Below are 20,152 nucleotides of genomic sequence, written 5' to 3'. Positions count from 1 at the left end.
AATTATCTGCTGCATGATTTCAACTCTTTTGCAAAATCTGAATAAAAGCTAAATAAATAAAATGAAGTGACTTTGTCTTAGGTTTGACAGAGAAGTCTTTTGCTTGCCTAGAGCAAATAAAATGAAGTGACTTTGTCTTGGGTTTGACAGAGAAGTCTTTTGCTTGCCTAGAGCAAATAAAATGAAGTGACTTTGTCTTAGGTTTGACAGAGAAATCTTTTGCTTGCCTAGAGCAAATAAAATGAAGTGACTTTGTCTTAGGTTTGACAGAGAAGTCTTTTGCTAGCCTAGAGCAAATAAAATGAAGTGACTTTGTCTTAGGTTTGACAGAGAAGTCTTTTGTTAGCCTAGAGCAAATAAAAACAAGTTTGCCTTTAGTGGCTTAACTTGTTATCCTAAAGACTATATACAACAAAAAGTCATCTGAATTAATTATAGTAACTATAACAGTCTCAAACAGCTTAGAAAATATTTGACATAGAGACTTATTTAAAGTTGTAATTGATTTTTTATTCAATTCATTTTAAGCTACGTTTCTTGAAGATTTTTAATTGACTTAAATAAGAAATAAGAAAAAATAAGAATAACCCTGTGGTGTTTTGTTGTGATCTGTGAAAGTGTATTTATCAATTAACAGATACATTTTTTTGATGCGTATCATATTAGGTTTGTAGATAGTGTAACATGACTAAAGTGCCGATACACGCCCCTATAATACATTGTGACATCAATGCAGAGTTTGTAATACGCTGTATTGCTCGGGACTTTCCGGATACTTTAGCCGAGTAGTGTATTTGCCCTGTCTTTTCAGTGCTCTGCGCGTCTTTGCGTTGTTAGTTTTGACCGGTGTAAAGACAGATTTTATCGGTGTGAAATTATCCGATAAAAACAAATATCACGCTTTAGTTACATTTATACGTTTGAATATCGCACATTAAGTGGAAATATTGTGAATTGTTATGGTGAGTTTGATATTGCCCAGTAGATGTTGCTAATCGGGCCATTTTTTGTTATTTGAGTGCAAGGCCTACCACTAATGCGAACTTTCTCCATAGCAGATGACGAGAGGCCTTTGAAATTTAATCACTGTAAAAAGAATCAGTCAGAATCTCTGAGAAAAAAAGCACGATATATTGTTTTTCACCCTTATTTTCTCGGATATTTTGACATTTTTTTTAACTACAGTATTCGCACATACACCAGTTTATTTGAATCCCTCCACCCATTTATTTTAAAAACGAAAAGCATACAGGACATACAAGTGCATACAGTGTAGTCATATCAGTCATCATGTGATTTCTGACATGTCTGTCGCCAGGGCGCCAAACACTGTTAACTCGGTGTTTCAAACCAAATGGAAGTATTCCTTCCTCAGCTGTGTGAGTTCCACTTGGGGCTGCTATCTGGATGTTGAATTTGGCCAGTCCTCTACCAGCTAGGTCAGACTCCTGGAGAGTGAGTCTGTTCTTCCCTTTGGTCTCTCTGCTGATGTACTGTCCATTAGCATGTGTACATTCTGACGGTAAGTTGCGTCACTTTTGTCTTGTTTGGTTTTCAACTACTTAGGTGTGATCTCCATCAGCCACGATATGCTGACCAGGATTAAGGTGAAGCAGGCAATGTTTAGGGCCCCTTCCTAGCCCCTTTCTCATGCTGCAGAGATGAGCAGTGTGATTCTAAAATAGGCTGTTCAGTCACACATTGGACTACAGAGTTCCACTGCTTCTTATAATCTGGGCCTCCTTTGTGTAGGTCTGCAGCTGCAGCTGCCAGTGTATCTACACTTCAGCAGCCTTGCAACTCAGCCATTGCTACAATACCTGGCCTTTCTGAATGCAGTTATGATATCCATAGAAGTCCAGATACAGTGGATTGGCATCAGTTCCTACATGTAACTGTACCAGAGCTGATGTCCTGCATGTCTAAGACAGCTTTTGCTATCTGTCTTTAGAGCCAGATGGTTCAGCTTCTTCCCACATACATTAGGGACTTGGAACAAATTACCATCAATAATTGCAGAAGCTCCTGACATGGTATCTCACAAACAGGAGCTAAATTCCAAAATCACATTCTAATGAACTAGTCAGCTACGAGTAAGACCTAGTGATTCTCAGGGCTATGCTGATTGAGGTTCATTATCTCATTGCCGCTACAGTAGCCAGTTTGTTCTTAGTATATGAAGGGATGAAAATGTACACTGACACTCTTTTACTTATTTCTGCCTTTCCTATCATTACTCTTCTATCCTATCACTTCCATCTTTACTTTATCTTTGACTGGTGCTTTATAATCAAGTATGACTGCATCAGCAGACAGAGAGAGGGAGAGAGAGAGGGTATGAGCATATCTGCCTGATTCCCTAGAAATTACTATCCAGAAGAAGCCAGGTGTAGTTGTCCACTTTGGGTCAGAAGTCAGTGTTCCATCTACTGTTACTTAAAGTTGCAGGCAGTACCAGGTCTAACACAGTGAGATGAGTTATGGACAGGATTCTTTTCTCCATTTCTGTTTGCACTAAATGATTTACTTGTTTGCTGTGCTGCAAAAGACAGTACCAAACCAAACAATGTACACTTTGATATTTACACACACCCCCGTTGCGAAGATGCACTGACAGCAACACAGCCGATTGTATGTAAATTGTAATTTAAGGGCTCTTGCATACATTTCGGGATATTAAGATGTAAAATCAAATGAATATGAGTGTTATTTACCTGTATTGTTTCAGTAAATGTACATTTATCTTAAAGAAATTTGTTCACAATAAAAATACTATCACATTTAGCCAGTTTGATTTAATGAAACTAGGATATTGTTGATTAATTTGATATACCTCTGTTCTATACCTTGTTCTTTAGGATATGTTGATTGATTTGATATGAACTCTGTTTTATACCTTGTTGATTGATTTGATATACCTCTGTTCTATACCTTGTTCTTTAGGATATTGTTGATAGATTTTATATGAACTCTGTTCTATACCTTGTTCTTTAGGATATGTTGATTGATTTGATATACCTCTGTTCTATAACTTGTTCTTTATAAGCTTACAATATTATATGTTATCTTTTCATAAAAAAATTATCATTGCATAGGTTTTATTTCACCTGGCATAATTGTCCACAAATATGCTGCCAAACTTGATAGGTAAACAAACAAATTTCTATTTGAGTATATACAAAAAGTATTATGTTCAGTTCTAGTTGTGAGGCCTAATATTAACAAAACTTTGGAAAGAATTGGATCATATTATAATGAGTTATTGCCTGATTACATTCAGTTTGGAAAGAATTGGATCATATTATAATGAGTTATTGCCTACAACTGACTGATTACATTCAGTTTTCATTGCTCCAGCATTTTAGTGGCAAGCAACAGGGGACATTCTCCATGTTAGTGACGCTCTTTTCTTCAGTATCAGGATTTATCTACTGTTGTGACCAGCCCTGCCAGTTATAACAAAAAATGATTTGCTCTATATGTTTACCAGTGTGTAAGTATTAGAAAGGATGTATGTGTATGTGTAAATTCTTTAACAAAACATATATGACAAAGAGCATTTTAAAACACATTACTTGCAGAAATTTATATGAAAGTTTTCTTACTAGTAACAGTATTTCTTTTTTCAGGACCATCACAGCTATGAGTACACCATGCAGGTTTGACGATAAAGAATACAAAAATTGGCTCAAATGTAGTGTAGCTCTCATACATTTCAAGGAAGGTCTCCATGATTACATCAACAAAGAGATTAACAATCTCCATGCAGACATCCATCACACAATCTCTGCCATTCCTGTTGGAGCTTCAGTTCAGACCCAGTGTTCCTCTTGTTCATGGAGAGATATAAAACAAATAAGGACACTTGGACTATCAATTGCCAAAGTCAGATATGTGACAGATGGCTGTCTTAAGATTTGAGCAAACCATAGTGACCTACAAAATCGACACATTAATTGGAAGAATGCTGATATTACCAGGTGGCCTACAGATGCTTATAAGGTGGCAAAAGTATACATGCCCAAAGGCCAGGATCAAACAAAGAACCTCCCCTAGAATTTTGTTGCTTGTACTGCAATTCCGACTCTTTTAAAATATTGTTTGTGGTTTAGTCAAAAGATGCCAAACACAAGTATTCTCTCTGAGGTAAGTTAAAATACAACCCTCTAAATCAGATCTCGATTTGACAGAATCACTGATATAATATTTTACTTTGCAGAATTTAGTTTCCTATGTTTACAGCTGGACAATCACAATAGCAAAAGAGTTGATTAAAAATAGCACTGCAATGACTACTCATCTACATGAGTAAGAGTCTGGTACATCTTAGACTTGAGTCTAAATATGCACATAAATTTATATTTCTTTTCAACATACTGATGTTTCATGTTTGAATTTTGAAAACTTTCCTTGAATTAGAAGTTTTGGGTAGCTATGTTCACTGTGACGTTTGCACATATTGGGGTGGGGTTCTTCCAATATAATTTAATTAAATTATGATGAAAGTTCCACCCTGGCTCGTTAGGTTAGAAAGTTAAATTAGTGACGATGTAGATTTACAGCTCTGAGCCCCCAGTCAGCAATGCCGACGGTTAAATTATAGAGAACACGAAGATGAAATTCAATCAATAACAATTTAATAAATTCGATAATTTAAAACAATAACTTCCAATCACTCGTCTTTCCCTCGACCAAGTGACAGCCTAATTCATCCCGTGATTTACAGTGTGAGTTCGATTTTCCCCCTGTCCTTGCATCTACTCATCTATTTCTTCCTGCTGATTCCTTCCTTCTTTCCATTCCTCTAACTCCTCCTTTGTCTCTGTTTCCCTCTCTACTATCTCCTCCTCCAGTTCTGCTCCCAGACTTCAACTTCACCTTTCTTCTCCTTTCTTCTCCTTTCCTCCGTCTCTCTATCTGAGACTACGGGACCAAACTTTAACTGGTCTGTCCCTCAAAGCTTCCTGTGAAAAACCACAAGGCGTTAACATATGTTTTATCGAATCTCACCTCACACTATATCGACAATTAATCATTAGATAGCTGTCACTGTTTCGGCCACGCATGCATACACATCGAAATTCCCACACACTTCTTGCAGGGTAAACAATGGCGTAATAACACGGTATCAGTGAATTGTTATACAGACATCAATACATTGCGTCACGTCAGTATATACACATATATATTTAATCTCATCGTGCTACAATCTGACAACAATCAGACGCATGTCTGTACATTACAAATATTCATCAATGGCAAAATCTATTATCATATGAACATATGTGTTAGTCTACTATAAAATACCCACATAGCAAAGTACAATATTAACTCTTACGACGGCTAGCAAGCTATATAATTCTTTACAAATCTCAACTCATTTCTTCAAAATATGCAAACATATTAACAAAACAAAGTAATTCTTCGTACTACGATTCTAGTAATAATAAAGTATACATACGACCTACAATTAAAATGCAGTCGCATTCCACAAAGACCGAACAAATATCTACTGACCTTATTTGAAGCTTTCTACTTAGAATTTCCTGCTCTAAGATTTTTCCCGCCAATAACGAATGGCTATTCGGAGTTACACTAACCTCTTCTCTGAGTAATTTCTCTCAGCGAACTAACTCTTGCCGGGAAACGCGGGGATATCATTCTACCCAAATCAAGGTCTCCCCCCCATCTCGATTCTGATTGGGTGGCGCTGTGCCCCTGTCCAATCGTCTTAGCGGCCAGTTCAACCTGTCTGTCTGTTTGCAGGGGAAAGAAGTTAGTACACTCCCACTTCTTCAGGCAATTTCTTTTGATCTTGGAAACATTTCGACACCTAGGTGATAATTGGCTGTCTGTGACTTCGCAACTCCGATGTCCGGTTTTTCAATTCTAGCCACAACAATCTTACGTAACGGATTAGTGCTAGCCTTCGGCAATGTTCGACATCAAACAATGGCCTGTCAGAATTACCTTGATTATACATGTTTCAACTGGGCTACTCTGGGTCGGGGTAAACATGACATTCACTGACCTGGCTAGATATAGTGCCATCAGAAACTGCTATTTCAAGTGCTGGAGGCAGAGTCGAGTCTGCCATATTGAGTGCTTGAATCCTAAATTTTGGTTCCCTTTGCAGCCCTAGTTCAAAACTATCTTTTCATCACACACAATCAGATTAGTTTTGTTATCTTTGGTGCTCTATATGTGGCTTCAACAGCAGAAATAAAAATAAAAGGAGCTTCCTTCTTTGGTTTCTGTCATAGAAGTTCTAAAATGGTTCACATAATACATATTCATTATTATAAGGACCATACGTATATTATATGCCCTACATGTTGTCTCTTTCAGCAAAATGACCCTTATAGTGATATGGTGGTCATTTAGATCCAGAATTGTGTAGTTTTATCAGTGATATGCATGTATAATAATAATAATAATAATAATAATAATAATAATAATAATAAATATGTGGACTTAGTACAGTACCTAATAATAATGTGGACTTAGTACAGTACCTAATAATAATGTGGACGTAATACAGTCCCTAATAATAATGTAGACTTAATACAGTACCTAATCTTTAGAAGCTTTATGCACTTTACAATATTAGATAACAGCTTAAAACATATACGACAGTTACAAAAACCAAATACCTTGAAATTACAAAAGAAAAAGCATGCTGACAATAATTAAGTCAACATTATTAAGTATAACAATTATACATGTATTTCCTACATAAATTGACCCTTATAGCAGTATGAACTAGTGGTCATTCAGACTCAGAAATAGGTACTGAGAAATACTTTAAATTAGTTTGTTCAAATTTTCATGGTTTTGGTATGTGAGCTTGACTTTGGATTTAAAGTTGCAGTAAAATATATGTCGAAATGATGTTCCCCTACTTTATATGCACTGGAAAGGCATCACCTGCTTTTTTTTTTTTTAATGCCAAGGCTATCTATAGTGCTGAGAATATGAAATATACATTAGGATAAGTACATGAATGATGAGGAACACTGGAAATAACTGATTATAATTTAATTTGAATGTAGAATTTCATGAGCATTAAAAGTCTAGTAAGGTTGAAATGACTCTACCTGATGTGTAGTAGTAAATGCACATATACTCACTGTCTGTGGTTTATTTACTTTATTTTCCAAAGCACAAATTATTCTGACTTGTAATTACTTTTTGTGCATGTCAGCTAACTGTTAAATAAACAATCAGCAGATTTGTCTCGCTTTCTCAAAACCCATTTCAGTCAGGGGTCACTGTTGTGCTACTTTGTCATGTGTTGAGATAATTCATGTTATATGGCTCAAGGGGAGATAATTCATGCTATGCGGCTCAAGGGGAGATGTTTTCAGGTCAGAATGTTCATCTTTGCTGTATCTTTGTTATGTTTTGCAAATTTTGTAACAATTAGTTCAGCATCAGCGTCAGACTGCACACATTTATTGGTACTTTATGAATCCAGTTTTGAACCTCAAGGTCACCCAGTAGCAACAAATTTTCATGGATCGATTTTGGCAGGATTGCTTAGAATAAAAGTAGGTTTACAATCATTTTCATTGTTCAGGTGAATATTCCCTAATTGTTGTGAACTTTATGCTTTGAAAGCTGTCTTTAAGAACACATGAATTAAGATTACAATAGTAGTATTAAAGATGTTAACTCAGACATGAGTGAAAAAAGTAGACATTTTCTTTAGGATTTCCGTATTTATGCCTAATGTTAGCAATGAATAACTGAATTAATCATCTTAATAACTGTAGTATGGATTACATGTGTGTGCTCACAAATGCATGGAAATGAATTTCAATATAATTCTTTACAGAGACATTAGACATAAAAAATGTTTGTGGATAACTGATAGATCCACAAAATTTGGTACACATGAATACATACATTTTACCCAAACCAAGAAATTTGAAACCCATGAAAATATATTTTTTACAGTAATTTTAACAGAGAAATTCATGTTATTATATGCTGTAGATATTAACCCTTATGACGTGAGTTTATTGCATTATTAAAATTTAGTTTTAGATATGGTTGCCAAAGAAGGAAAAAATTGTTGCAAAAAAATGGAACTCGAAGGAATATTGAAATAATACATGAATGGAGGGAGATTACTACAGTACTGAGGAATTAATATCAGAAATATTCGGATAAAATGTCAACAATATACATTCTGCTTCAGTGTGACTGGACAGCGATAGCTACTATAAGCTAGTCTTAACTTGATAGAGTTATGTTGGTATCCTGATTTTCATTGACAACGTTTTCAAAAGGTTTTGTACTACATTTGATGGTTATTTATAATCATTTTAAATAACTTTAATGTAAGTTATATGACATTCATTTCTTTTTAAATGTGATTTTTAAATTAAAAAATTAATATTTAAAGCTTAGTTATATTTTTCTTACTTTGCTGGTATGTATTACTAATATGGGTGACTAACATCCAGAAAGGCCACCTGTCTTTAAAGGCCACTCTCTTGCTGCAGAAGAGTTGGTGGTTTAAGAGGCAGAAGAGGAGTGGAGGTCACTCTTGATCTTGTACTTTAAAGGCTAAAATTGGAGCATAATATAAAATTAGTGTAATAGCCTAATTTTCAGATTTGACAGTTACATGTCTTATTTAAAATTAGTCAAAATTTCTTGAAAGTAAAACTGATAAAATTAGCCCAGACAGTAAAATAATTTTTAATTTTCAAATGAGGCTCCGTAATTACAGCTGTTGGCAAATGTGCAATATCTGAGGTATTTATCATACCTCAAATTGTGCGACACTCAAATTCAATGTTCCCTCTGACTTGTAATATTGCAATACACATGATTTTGTTTGAATTTGAAGAAGTGAAACAGTTGTTGAGTTTTCAGCTATAGAGGATATTTTCTTTTCATACATTAATACTGGACATATATCATTGTGTGGTTCAAAAATATATTTTTAAATACATTGTTTTTGGTACTCAGTTATAAATCAATATTAGTATAGTGTCACATTTGCCTGCCCGCGATTACGTAAGTCAGGAACAAAGGAATGGGTTAGCGCAGTGAGTATGTCGATCCTGCACTGTTATGGCGATTTTGTTTGTACAAGAACCCCTGTTAGGTGTTAAACCTCTCATGTAGATGTTAGAAGCTTTGTTCTAAGAAAAAAGGACCTTCAATGCTATTGTAAATCTCCCCGCTTTGGCAGATGGCCTGAGGCTCGTCTGTTAAGTGAACCGACTGGGGGTAGAATTGATATTCAATCAGAACTGAGGAAGGGTGGGGCCATCAATTTGAACCAGAATTTAACAGTCATTTGGACTGATAACGAATTAGTGATTTGTAAGCCGTCGAACTGGTAAAGCAGAATATACTCACTCCGAGGGAGCCACTCGTGATTTGGCGGGAAAACTTTTAGTACATTCTAAGGACAGAAAGCTTCGTAAAGGAAGCTTTCGGGGACAGAGTAGTCAAGTCCAGAGTCTCAGAGAGACAGGATAGAAATAGGTGGAGAACAAGCTTCGTTGAAGGAGAAATAGAGAATAGAAGTAGGCAGAGAACAAGCCTTGTTGAAGGAGAAAGAGAGAAAGAAAGGAGGAGGAGAAAAGAAGACAAAAGGGGAAGAGGATAGGAAGAATCGGAGAACGCCGGAAGGAGGAAAGCAATTGGCGTAGTAAACACAGATGAGTAGAAACTAAGTACAGGGGAAAGCCATCTCACACTCTAATCACATGATGAAATAGGTTGTCACATGGTCGAGAGGAAGCAGATTGGTTGAGAACTTAATATCGTTTAATTTGTATTAGATTGTTATTCTTTTGGATTTCACCTTTGTGTTCTTAATAATTTAATTGTTGATATTGCTGACTGGGGGCTCAGAGCTTTACCTCTCGCTATCACTAATTTCACTTCCTACAAAAATGAGCCAGGGTGGGAATTCCACAGTAATTCAAATAAATATTGGGAGCACCCCACCCCAACGCATAACAGTGAGTCACATAGAACTTCATATATAGGAAAAGAGAATTTTTGTTTTCTTTATGTGCAAAGCTTCTGAATGGAAGCCTTAAAGATTAATCTCCCTTTTCTGCACACAACTTTCACTACTCTTTTGATAAGTTCACCATGATTTTAGTCAGATTCATTGACTGATAAGAAAAATTGCAGCAATTTGAGAGAACTATTGGTTTGTGGAAATTAATATGTTGCAAAAAGTAAAAATGTTGACACTTTGTAAACTATCTTACTCTGTCTAACTTCAAAAGTAAGTATGATTTGTGATGCAAAACCATGTTTTTTCACCTTGTTGTCTGGTTATTGTAGAAGCGATATGACTTCATAAAGAATCAAATGGTGACAAGTCATCTCTTTGCCAAATAATAATTTCCATACCTGAGAGCTAACACAGTTTCTATTTATTGCTTAAGCTCACAAAACACTTGTTTTAAATAGATTATCTTATCACATTACTTCAAGAAACTTTCTCTGCTATCTCCAAATCCAGCTCTCCAGGAAATGTGAAAAACTGCTTTCTGTCAATACCATATACAGACAAGGGGAAGCAACTCTTACAGCTTAACTCCCCTTTCTACCCATTAGATGACTGGCTACCGTTATACCTTGATGTAATTAGCTTTTACTTGAGCAAGACCTTAAAGGATACATGCAATGCCGGCAATAATAATAATAATAATAATAATAATGAGGACTTTGTATAGCACCTAATCTTTAGAAGCTGTAAGCGCTTTACAACATTAGACAACACCTAATAGATAAAAAAACACATAATGATATGATTACAAAAACAAACACCATGAAATTAGAAAACATTAAAAAACATGCTGAGAATATTTACGGTAGGAAAGATTATTAGGTCTTTAAGTTTGTTCTTGCAGTTGAAATAAGTGAGTTTTGAGAGCCCATTTGAATGTGATCACTGTGTCTTTGTATCTAAGTTCAGTGGGCAATTCATTCCACGTTGCTGGGCCCTGGTATGCAAAAGAACACTGCCCATATGACTTTGTTTTCATACTTGGAATAATGAGTATACGACTGTCAGAAGAGGAGCATAAGTATCTTGCTGTTGTGTACACATGGGTGAGGTCGAATAGGTATGTTGGACTAGAGTCCGACAGTGAAACGTAGCACAGAGAACAAAGTTTGTGCTTGATTCTGGATCAAATGGATAGCCAGTGTAGGGTACAGAGCAGCGGGGAGGGGTGCTCTGATTGTGGCACTCTAAGTATGATCCGAGCAGCTGTGTTTTGAACTTTTTGAAGTTTCTGGAGTAGATACTGAGATGAACCAGACAGAATCGAGTTACAATAGTCCAGTCTTGAAAGTACTAATGAACACACAAGTGTTTTAGTGGCATCAACTGAAAGATATTTGCGAATTGAGCTGATGCGTCTCAGCTCAAGATATGCAGCCTTGCATATATTCATGACATGTTGGTGCAATGTGAGAGTACTGTCCAGAGTAACACCTAGGTTTCGTACTGATTGTGTGAATTTAATGTTGATGTTGATGATATTTATTGTTTGAGGTAAAGGATGTGAATGAGAAAGTGTTTGTACTGTGATCAGAATGGCCTCAGTTTTATCATCATTCATCTGCAGCTTGTTACATGCCATCCATTATTTCACATCTGAAATGCACCTCTCTACACCTGTCATCAGTGTACAATTGGTGAGACACTTGATGATGATCTATGACACTTGAGAGCGACTGAGTGTACAGAATGAAGAGAACAAGTCCAATAACAGACCCCTGTGGAACACCACAACATAGATCAACTGGGCTGGAGTGTATTCCATTTGCAGATAGAATTTGCCTCCTGTTGACCAAGTATGACTTGAACCACAGTAAGGCTGTATCATGAATGCCAAATACATTCTGGAGACGGTGAAATAATATATCATGGTCTATTATGTCAAATGCTGCAGACAAATCAAGGAGGGTGAGGACTGTAATCTTTCCTCTATCCAATGCAGAGAGAATATCATTAACTACTTTAAGAAGAGCAGTTTCAGTACTGTGGCAAGGGTGATATGCAGACTGTACATTGCTAAAAAGACTGTTTGAATTTAGATGCGATAAAAGCTTGGATAGAACAACCTTTTAAAAGATTTTTTATATGAATGGGAGATTAGAAACTGGGCGGTAGTTCTTTAAATTGTTATGGTCTAGTGTTGGTTTCTTCAGCTGAGGCTTTACAATGGCAGTTTTGAAAAATGATGGGAATTCCCCGGATGAGAGAGAGGTATTAATAACATCAGTTAGTGAAGGCAATACTGGATCCAAGCACTCAAGCAGCAGTGATGTTGGAATTGGATCAAGTTCACATGATTTTGGTGCACTCTTCTTCAGGATTGTATGTACCAAATCCATAGAGATAGGTTCAAATGCTGTTAATGGTTGCCGCTCAAATTCTGTATCCCAGCTGTATGGTGATGATGAGTCAATTGAAATTGTGGTGTCAGACTTATCTCTAATGGTTTATACTTTGTCACGGAAGAAATTTGCAAACATGTCTGGAAGGTCGACTGGAGAGAAGGTAGTTGGAAGTGGTGTAGATTTGTTCCTTGACATTAGCTTGTTAGTAATCTCGAAGAGCTCTTTGCAGCTGGAACTTTCCATGATCTTATTTGTATAGTGGGCTGATTTTGCTGCATGGACTATATATAATCATATTTGTGACATTCTTCTTAGCGGCTTCATAGATTTGCTTATGAATAGTGAACCTGGTGGAAAGCCAAAGCCTCTCAGCTTTACGGCGGTCTCTTTTAGCAATGTGAAGCTGGTCCCTAACACTGCTACACCATGGAGAACACTTTTGAATTGATACTCTGCACTTGGTAGCTGGGGCATGTTTGTTAAGCAATGAACACAGGCAGTTATCAAGTTGTTCTGCGGTAGGAGGTAAGCAAGTTGTTAGGTTAGCTTGGATGTCGCGCATTAGTTTGGTTCTATTTATCTTATGGAGATTTCTCTTAGTAGCAGATAAAGGTGGAAGGTTAGGTACTGATACGTCAAGATGGCATATAATGCAGAGGTGATCTGATGCAAGGTCATGGGATACCAGGGAGGACCGTAGAATGTTATCATCAGGTCTATGAAGAATCCAGTCTAAAATGTGACCATGTTTATGGGTGGGTTGGTTAACTGTTTGAGGTTTAAAGCATTAATGTAATCAATGAGTTTTGATGTATTTGGGTTTCTGGGACATTCAAAGTGAAAGTTGAAATCTCCAAGAATAATCAGGTTGCCACCTATCAAATTTCCATACTCCAGGAGATTCGGAAACTGCTCCAAAAAGAGAGAGTCAGCCAGCTTGTTTTTTCTACTAGGAGGAGGGCGATATGGGCAGGAAAATGGACTGACCTTTGCTCCAGTGTGAGTGTGGTTTGGACTAGTTCAAACGATGTGTGGTCAAAATTGAATGTTGTGGTGTGGTTAAGCTGTTTTATTATGGAGTTCTTTGTGATGACAGCAATTCCACCTCCGCGAGAATTACAGGGGAACGACTTGATGGAGTAACCAGTGGGTGTTAGATCCACACACTTGGGCTCATTGCCTGATGTTTTTAGCCATGTTTCTGTCAGGAAAAAAGATGTCAATATTCTGGTCATTGATAAAATTAACTATTTCTGTGCGCTTTTCCGGTGGACCTACTGAATGGGCATTGAATAATGCAATACACAGATGTATCTCTTGGATAGTTGACACAAAGGTTGACAAATTAATTGGGATATGAATTAGGTTATCTAAATTAACGGTGGAACTTTTTTTAAATTGTTGAGCCAAAATAAGGGAGATAACTGGAATTCTGCTTCCTGTTCTACGCCAGCCAGCTTTGAAGCAACGTTTCTTTTTCCGCTTCTGTTTACATTTAGGTAATGATGAATGTAGTCCTAGTTCGTTTAGTCTAGAGCACAATGTAGTGTGGAGAGCCAAGGAGTGATCATTTAAAGCAATTAATAATGGTCCATCATAGCATAAACAGGTTGATGGGAGATCACGTGATGGTGGTTTGTTCAAAAACAGTAGAGCAAGACAGCTGAGAAAAAGTCTAATTATTCTCATTTCCAAAACAAGGAGATGAAGAAACACATATGAATTTAACAGCCAATACATAATGAACACAATAACATAGATGAAAACAGGCAACAAGCACAAATATCGTGAAAACAGCACTAGGTCGTGCAGTATTCCATCCAAACAACTCGTTCATATTTTCCATACAAATGCAGTAACCTATAATTCTTTCCCTCTCCCCACATTACTCATTCTCCCTATTTTAATCGTACTCACACTCATGTGCAAGATCACTGTCAAACCATTTCATGCCATATGGTTAAATCTGTGTGGAAAGTTTATTTCAATAGACTTAAGAACTGTTTGGGTCTTGGCAATCATGACTTAGGCAGGTTATGAGTGAACAGTATGAAACTGTATACATCCAACACTGGTTTCCTTCAAGCATCTTGAAAAAGGATTTGTTGAATACATTATGTATTTTCAACTTCGATAAAGGTAACATGTGTAGTTAAATTTTCAAGATGCTGCCTTTACCGTCACTGTCATCTCACCTCTATCTGCGTGGGTTTGGAGTTTCAGGCATTGCCAATGTGGGTGTTAGAGAAAGCTGCCAATAACGTCCCATGGGTTGATGGATCTTATTGCATTTTCCCTGATTTTTCATCTACAAATTATACTGGCCACCATATGTATAGCCTATCTTGCACTGAGAAATAGTGCTATACCCAAAACAACAACATACTGGACAAAATTACTTGCATATAAGTGACATGGTTAAGCAGCATACCTGATGAACTGTACAGTTTTGCTTTTTAGACTTGCTGAAATGTGTCAGAAGCTTGTTGCTCACAATATTCTTGAACTTTTAAATAGTCCATAGGTATGTACTGTTATTGAACAACAGTCCACCTGTATGTACTGATGCTCCACTCCTAAACAGTCATAGGCCTGTACTGTTAACTCCACTTCTAAACAGTCCATTACTCCACTCCTAAACAGTAAATATGTATGTACTTACTCCTTACCTAAATAATCTTTATATATGAACTGTCACTCCACTCCTAAACAAGCTATAGGCATGTACTATACTCCACTCCTAAACAATCTATTGGTATGTACTGTAACTTTATTCCAAAGAAATTTGAGAGTCAGGATGCTGAAAATAGTGTTACTTGCATTTGTTAATGACTGCTGTGAAACTATCAACAAGAAATGAAAGAGAAGCAGAAGATTGCCTCAGATTAAAGCATATTTATTATTGAAATCTTTGCACAAGCTGACAATAACAAATGAGGAATGTGACACTATTTCATCTTTCTATTTTATTGATGTGTACTGATTGCCAGTATGTAATATTTATCACTGAATGTAAAAATGTTTTTTTTCTTTGAGCTAAATGACTTATTATTACATACCAAAACTTATGTTTCAAAACAGAAAACTCTTTAAGATATGTGGCTGTGCACTTAAACAAAATTTTTACCTGTTGTGTTTGAATCGTCCAAAATGGAAGTTTGCACCTAGAATGCAAGCTAACTTTACATTTCTCCTTCAGATATATTCCCCAATCACATTATGTTAAGAATATAGCCTGCTACCTTGTGAATCCAGCTCTACTAAGAGATGAAAAATCGACTTTCCCTGTCTATATCAATAGACTAAGGGCAATAACTTTTGCTTTTACTTCCCCTTGACACTGCCAGGTGCTGCTAATTTTTGTCCAAAATGGAAGTTTGCACTTAGAATGCAAGCTAACTTTACATTTCACCAATCTATGACAGAATCTTGTACATGTATTGAACACAACGTCTTCACTCCAGGTCAATAAATCTGCAATTAGAGTAAATAGGTAATCGATTGGCTATTCATTTGCAGATATCAAACTGATCAAATCTTATATCATTTACTGATAAAAGTCAGGGGCTAGAGACGTTTGCAAAAAATGTTCATTCCTCTGATTTATACTATTAGAAAATGGGCCTTGATTCATAGATTCTTTTTTAGTTATTTCCCTTTAAAAAGTTTGTTTTCCTTTGAGCTCTCTTAAACATTTAATAATATTTAATAAAACTTATCATGTATGTATATCATGATCATGTTCAATAAAAATATTACTGTTTCAAATACCAGGTAAGTACTTCATATGAATATTAATTGCTGAAACTTCATTAAAATGGAGATAGTAATTTTTGCCAAGAATTTATGGTATAACTTTTGAACTAATTATTGCTGCATTTTGTGTAATAGTTGCCCCTTTTCTGCAACTTATAAGCAAGCTTTATTTGTTCTCATTTTAGTTAAGATTCCTACATTCTTGAACAAATTTAGCAATTGTTTGCAATGGTTTAGATGTGATCAGCAAATATTCAGTATATATTTGACATCAGTTCATAAATTACAGAAAGATTCAGAAACTGTTCACAAGTTTCCCCATTATCAGACATGTGCATTGGGAGACGAAAGACAATTTTTGAATTCCTCTATTGAAAGTACTTTGTTTTTAATCCAGGTTGTGAATTAAATTAAAAATCTTTCAAGTAATTATGTTTAAGCTAAACATTTTTGCAAAGTGAGCATTTATTGACAGGATCAGGTGCATTAGATAGTAGAACTATTCACATTTATGAAGAAATAAATAATAAACACGCTATTAAGTGAAAGTCTGATCAGTTGCCAAATACGTCATTTTTAAAGTCTAGCCTATTCTTTTCAAGAATACCAAAGTAGTAGTAATTGTAGTTGTCGTAGTAGAAGGGATCTTTTGCTTACAACCTACTCTGGTGGCCTAGTGGTTAGATCATCTGCCTCAGATGCAGGAGATCATGGATTCGCACCCTGGCCAAGTCATACCAAAGACATAAAAATGGTACAGTAAAACCTGTCTTGAGAGACCACTGCTATGAGAGACCACCTGTCTTGAGAGACCAAGTTCTCCATGTTGTACAGATTTAGAGATTATATAGTGTTATAACCTGTTATGAAAGACCACCTGTCATGAGAGACCATTATGTTTTGGCAGAAGGGGTGGTCTTTCAAGACAGGTTCCGCTGTAACAGGCTCACTACTGGTCATTCAAGTGGCTCCAAATCATGGCTTCCACTGTAGGAAAATACCTCTTCTGCTACTAATATAGTTATTCAGCAAGTCAATTTTACATGTTTTCTACAGAAATTGGACAATCAGAAGGTTTTATTCAGCAATTCATTATTTTATAAATTCATATGTCATCATTTCTTAAGTCTTGAATATTGGCTCATATGACTTCTATTTTTTAATTCTTGGATTATTCTTGTATTATTTTTGTATTGGATTCTTAAAACCGTAAGTTCTTTTTCTCATTTTACCTTGTTTTTCTAGGGAAATAAATTATTTGTTAAATTTTACAAAGCTTGTTGTCTTCACTTTTTTCCTGTTACTGTTTATGAGAGCCTCAACATGTAACAGGACTTTCATCAGGAATATTGATATTACATCAGAATTTAAAACTTCATTACCTTCCTGACTATTGTACCTTCCCTGTTTTCTTTAAATGCATTGGTTGATCAAAATGTTTGTAAATATTCATTTGAATTACAGGTGAACTGATGTAAAACAAAAGGTCAGCCTTCAGAAGAACATTTTCATCTGCTATGACATTGGAGCAGTTGTGGGTTGATGGTCCCACTACATTTGATGAGTCACCAGTTGATGAACCAGTTCCAGGCAGTTTTGTCTGTAATTTGCCCCTGAGATGCTGACAGAATGTGCAGATTCAGGAATCACAATTTTTTTTTATGAATTCGCACACTTAGAGAGCAATGGTGTGTGAGAACTGCAAATTAGTTTAAAGTTGTGCACATAAAAGTGTACATGTACTCTGTACAGTATAATTTTTTTAACTGTTAAACACTTAAAACAGTAATTGCAACATTAGTCATGTTGCCGGTAGAAGTATTATAGTGCTTGTTGTGACAGAAGTCTCTTTTGGGTAGGCAACTGTTTGCACATCCGGGTTCTTTGGCTTCACATGAATGGTTGTTAAACTAAATTTGATTGGCACATTGTGCCCTTGAACAAGCATACTGTCACAGTTTCAACCTTGTTTCAAGGAAGTTTTACAAGTACCTATTTAATTTAATATGGGCTACATAGAACACCAAAATGATTCCCAACTTGAGTTATCTTAAGATGATGATTTCGTTCAGCAAATAATGTCTGCTGTTGTGTACTATATCAGATTATTGGAGTTGGAAAAATGTTTATGAAGATATCAATGAGTGATTTTGAACCCCATAATGATTTTGAACTTGAGTCCAGTTCATGCCGGATGGACAAAAAGAGACATCATGCAGGTCAGGCCCTGCTTCAGTGGTATTTCAAAATGAATTGTAGAAAAGGCAGAATACCAATCCTAATTATAATACAGACAATTTAAATGTAGAGTACAATTTTCATTTTTTTTCTCAAACAATTTAACCCTGTGGGATCTTGTGCTACAAAACTATGCAGAACTATAATATTTAAGATAAATAAATAAGAATCCAAAATTAAATTAAAAAGTTAAGATATTTATTTGATCAAAATATCACAGTCTTTAAAAAGACACTGTAACTTTGTTGGACTTAATCTCTAATATAGCATTATGGCACGAGTAAAAAGTTGTGCATAATACCATATATACTTGCTTATAAATTGACTTTTTTATGTACTGAAAATCTGATTAATGCAGAGTAGGAGTAGTCTTTATAAGCACAACATAAAAAAAAATTGGATAAAATCTAGGGGTAATGTTGGACACACTAGATGATAGCAGTAGACAAAAAACTGTTAATTCAAGTATTTTTCATTTTCATGCCACTATTTCCATTCAGAAATGCACTGTTTTTATCAGTTTCATACTGATATTCGTTACACTATACTTGTATCTACAGTTATTTGGATTTTAAGAATTTCACAATATTAGTGGTACATTAAATACTACCCACTGCAAAGTGTGATGTCCATTAGTGTTGTTAACCGTGGGTGCTTGTTAGCATTATAGTATATTGCTTCCATTTTCATGCAAGTCCTAACAGCCTGTATTTGTTTTAATATTTGTATTTTGCTGTATAAACACCCTCTTTATTTTCCCGCATGATAACCCTTTGATTAAACCGTAAGTTTGATACTTGCATGTCAAGACTTACGTAACAGAGGGTGGTTGTTTTAACTCCCTTTGATCTTGCCACAGCACCACTCAAGTGGCGTAAGTGGTTAGAGGATCTTCCTTGGATGCAAGAGGTCATGGGTTTGAACCCTGGCCAAGTCATACCAAAGACTTATAAAAAAAGGTACTTGCAGCTGCCTTGCCAGGTGCTCAGTATTAGGAGGCTAATGTATAATAGCTGGACTGGTCAGTTTGGTGTCAGGATAATATGACTGGGTGTAACATGACGCTATATGTCTGCCACATGATTCTCTTGTACTACACATCAATAAAAACTGCCACAATGCAAACATTGTAGTGATATGACAGATTGTTAAAGCTAAGTTAAACATCTGAATCACACACACTTTGACATGTGCTCAATTGCATAGTTTAATAGATTTCACAGACTGTATGATCAAAGCCCAAACTCAATCTCTACATAAGCAGCCGAATATGACAGCAAAGCCAAAGAAACGGAGTCGGACGATAGATATGTTGACTAGATCACAACAATGTACAATGACCAGACAACAGTGGAGGATTTCAGAACTTAATTTATCAGACAATGAGGATGAATTCTTAGACTTTGTACCAGATGACATTAGACTGTGACATTTAATGGTAATGAGAATCACAAAAATGTGGACTCAACTTGCATTGTTTATTTGTAAGATGCGTGGAATGAACATATTATTGGAAGTGGTGAATCAGATCATTCTGAATTATTTTTATGTCAACATGTGACCTATGATTGAATTCATGGATTTATGAAATAAATGGATTTAACATGTAAAGCATTATTGATTTTAATCGATTAATTGGGACAAATTTTAAGTTATCATTTCATTTGTGACATATTCCACTCAATTATATAGTTGTATTTCACATTGGTTCAGTCATTATATCTATCTATCTATATTTTAGTCTGTCTGTCTATCGATCTGT

General features: G+C 35.8%; 1 long non-coding RNA gene across 1 annotated transcript; it reads left to right on the top strand.

Moving 5' to 3' along the window:
• Positions 1–823: 823 nt before the first annotated feature.
• LOC149782038 (uncharacterized) lies at positions 824–20,001 on the top strand. The gene is made up of 3 exons (XR_016414206.1): positions 824–962; positions 3,630–4,146; positions 17,617–20,001. It is a non-coding gene; the product is annotated as an uncharacterized LOC149782038 (long non-coding RNA).
• Positions 20,002–20,152: the final 151 nt, after the last annotated feature.

Source organism: Sinohyriopsis cumingii, chromosome 15, assembly GCF_028554795.1.
Source record: "Sinohyriopsis cumingii isolate HCF-2022 chromosome 15, ASM2855479v2, whole genome shotgun sequence".
NCBI lineage: Eukaryota > Metazoa > Mollusca > Bivalvia > Unionida > Unionidae > Sinohyriopsis > Sinohyriopsis cumingii.
Note: the sequence above shows the minus strand (reverse complement) of the source record. Positions and strands in the feature narration are given on the sequence as shown.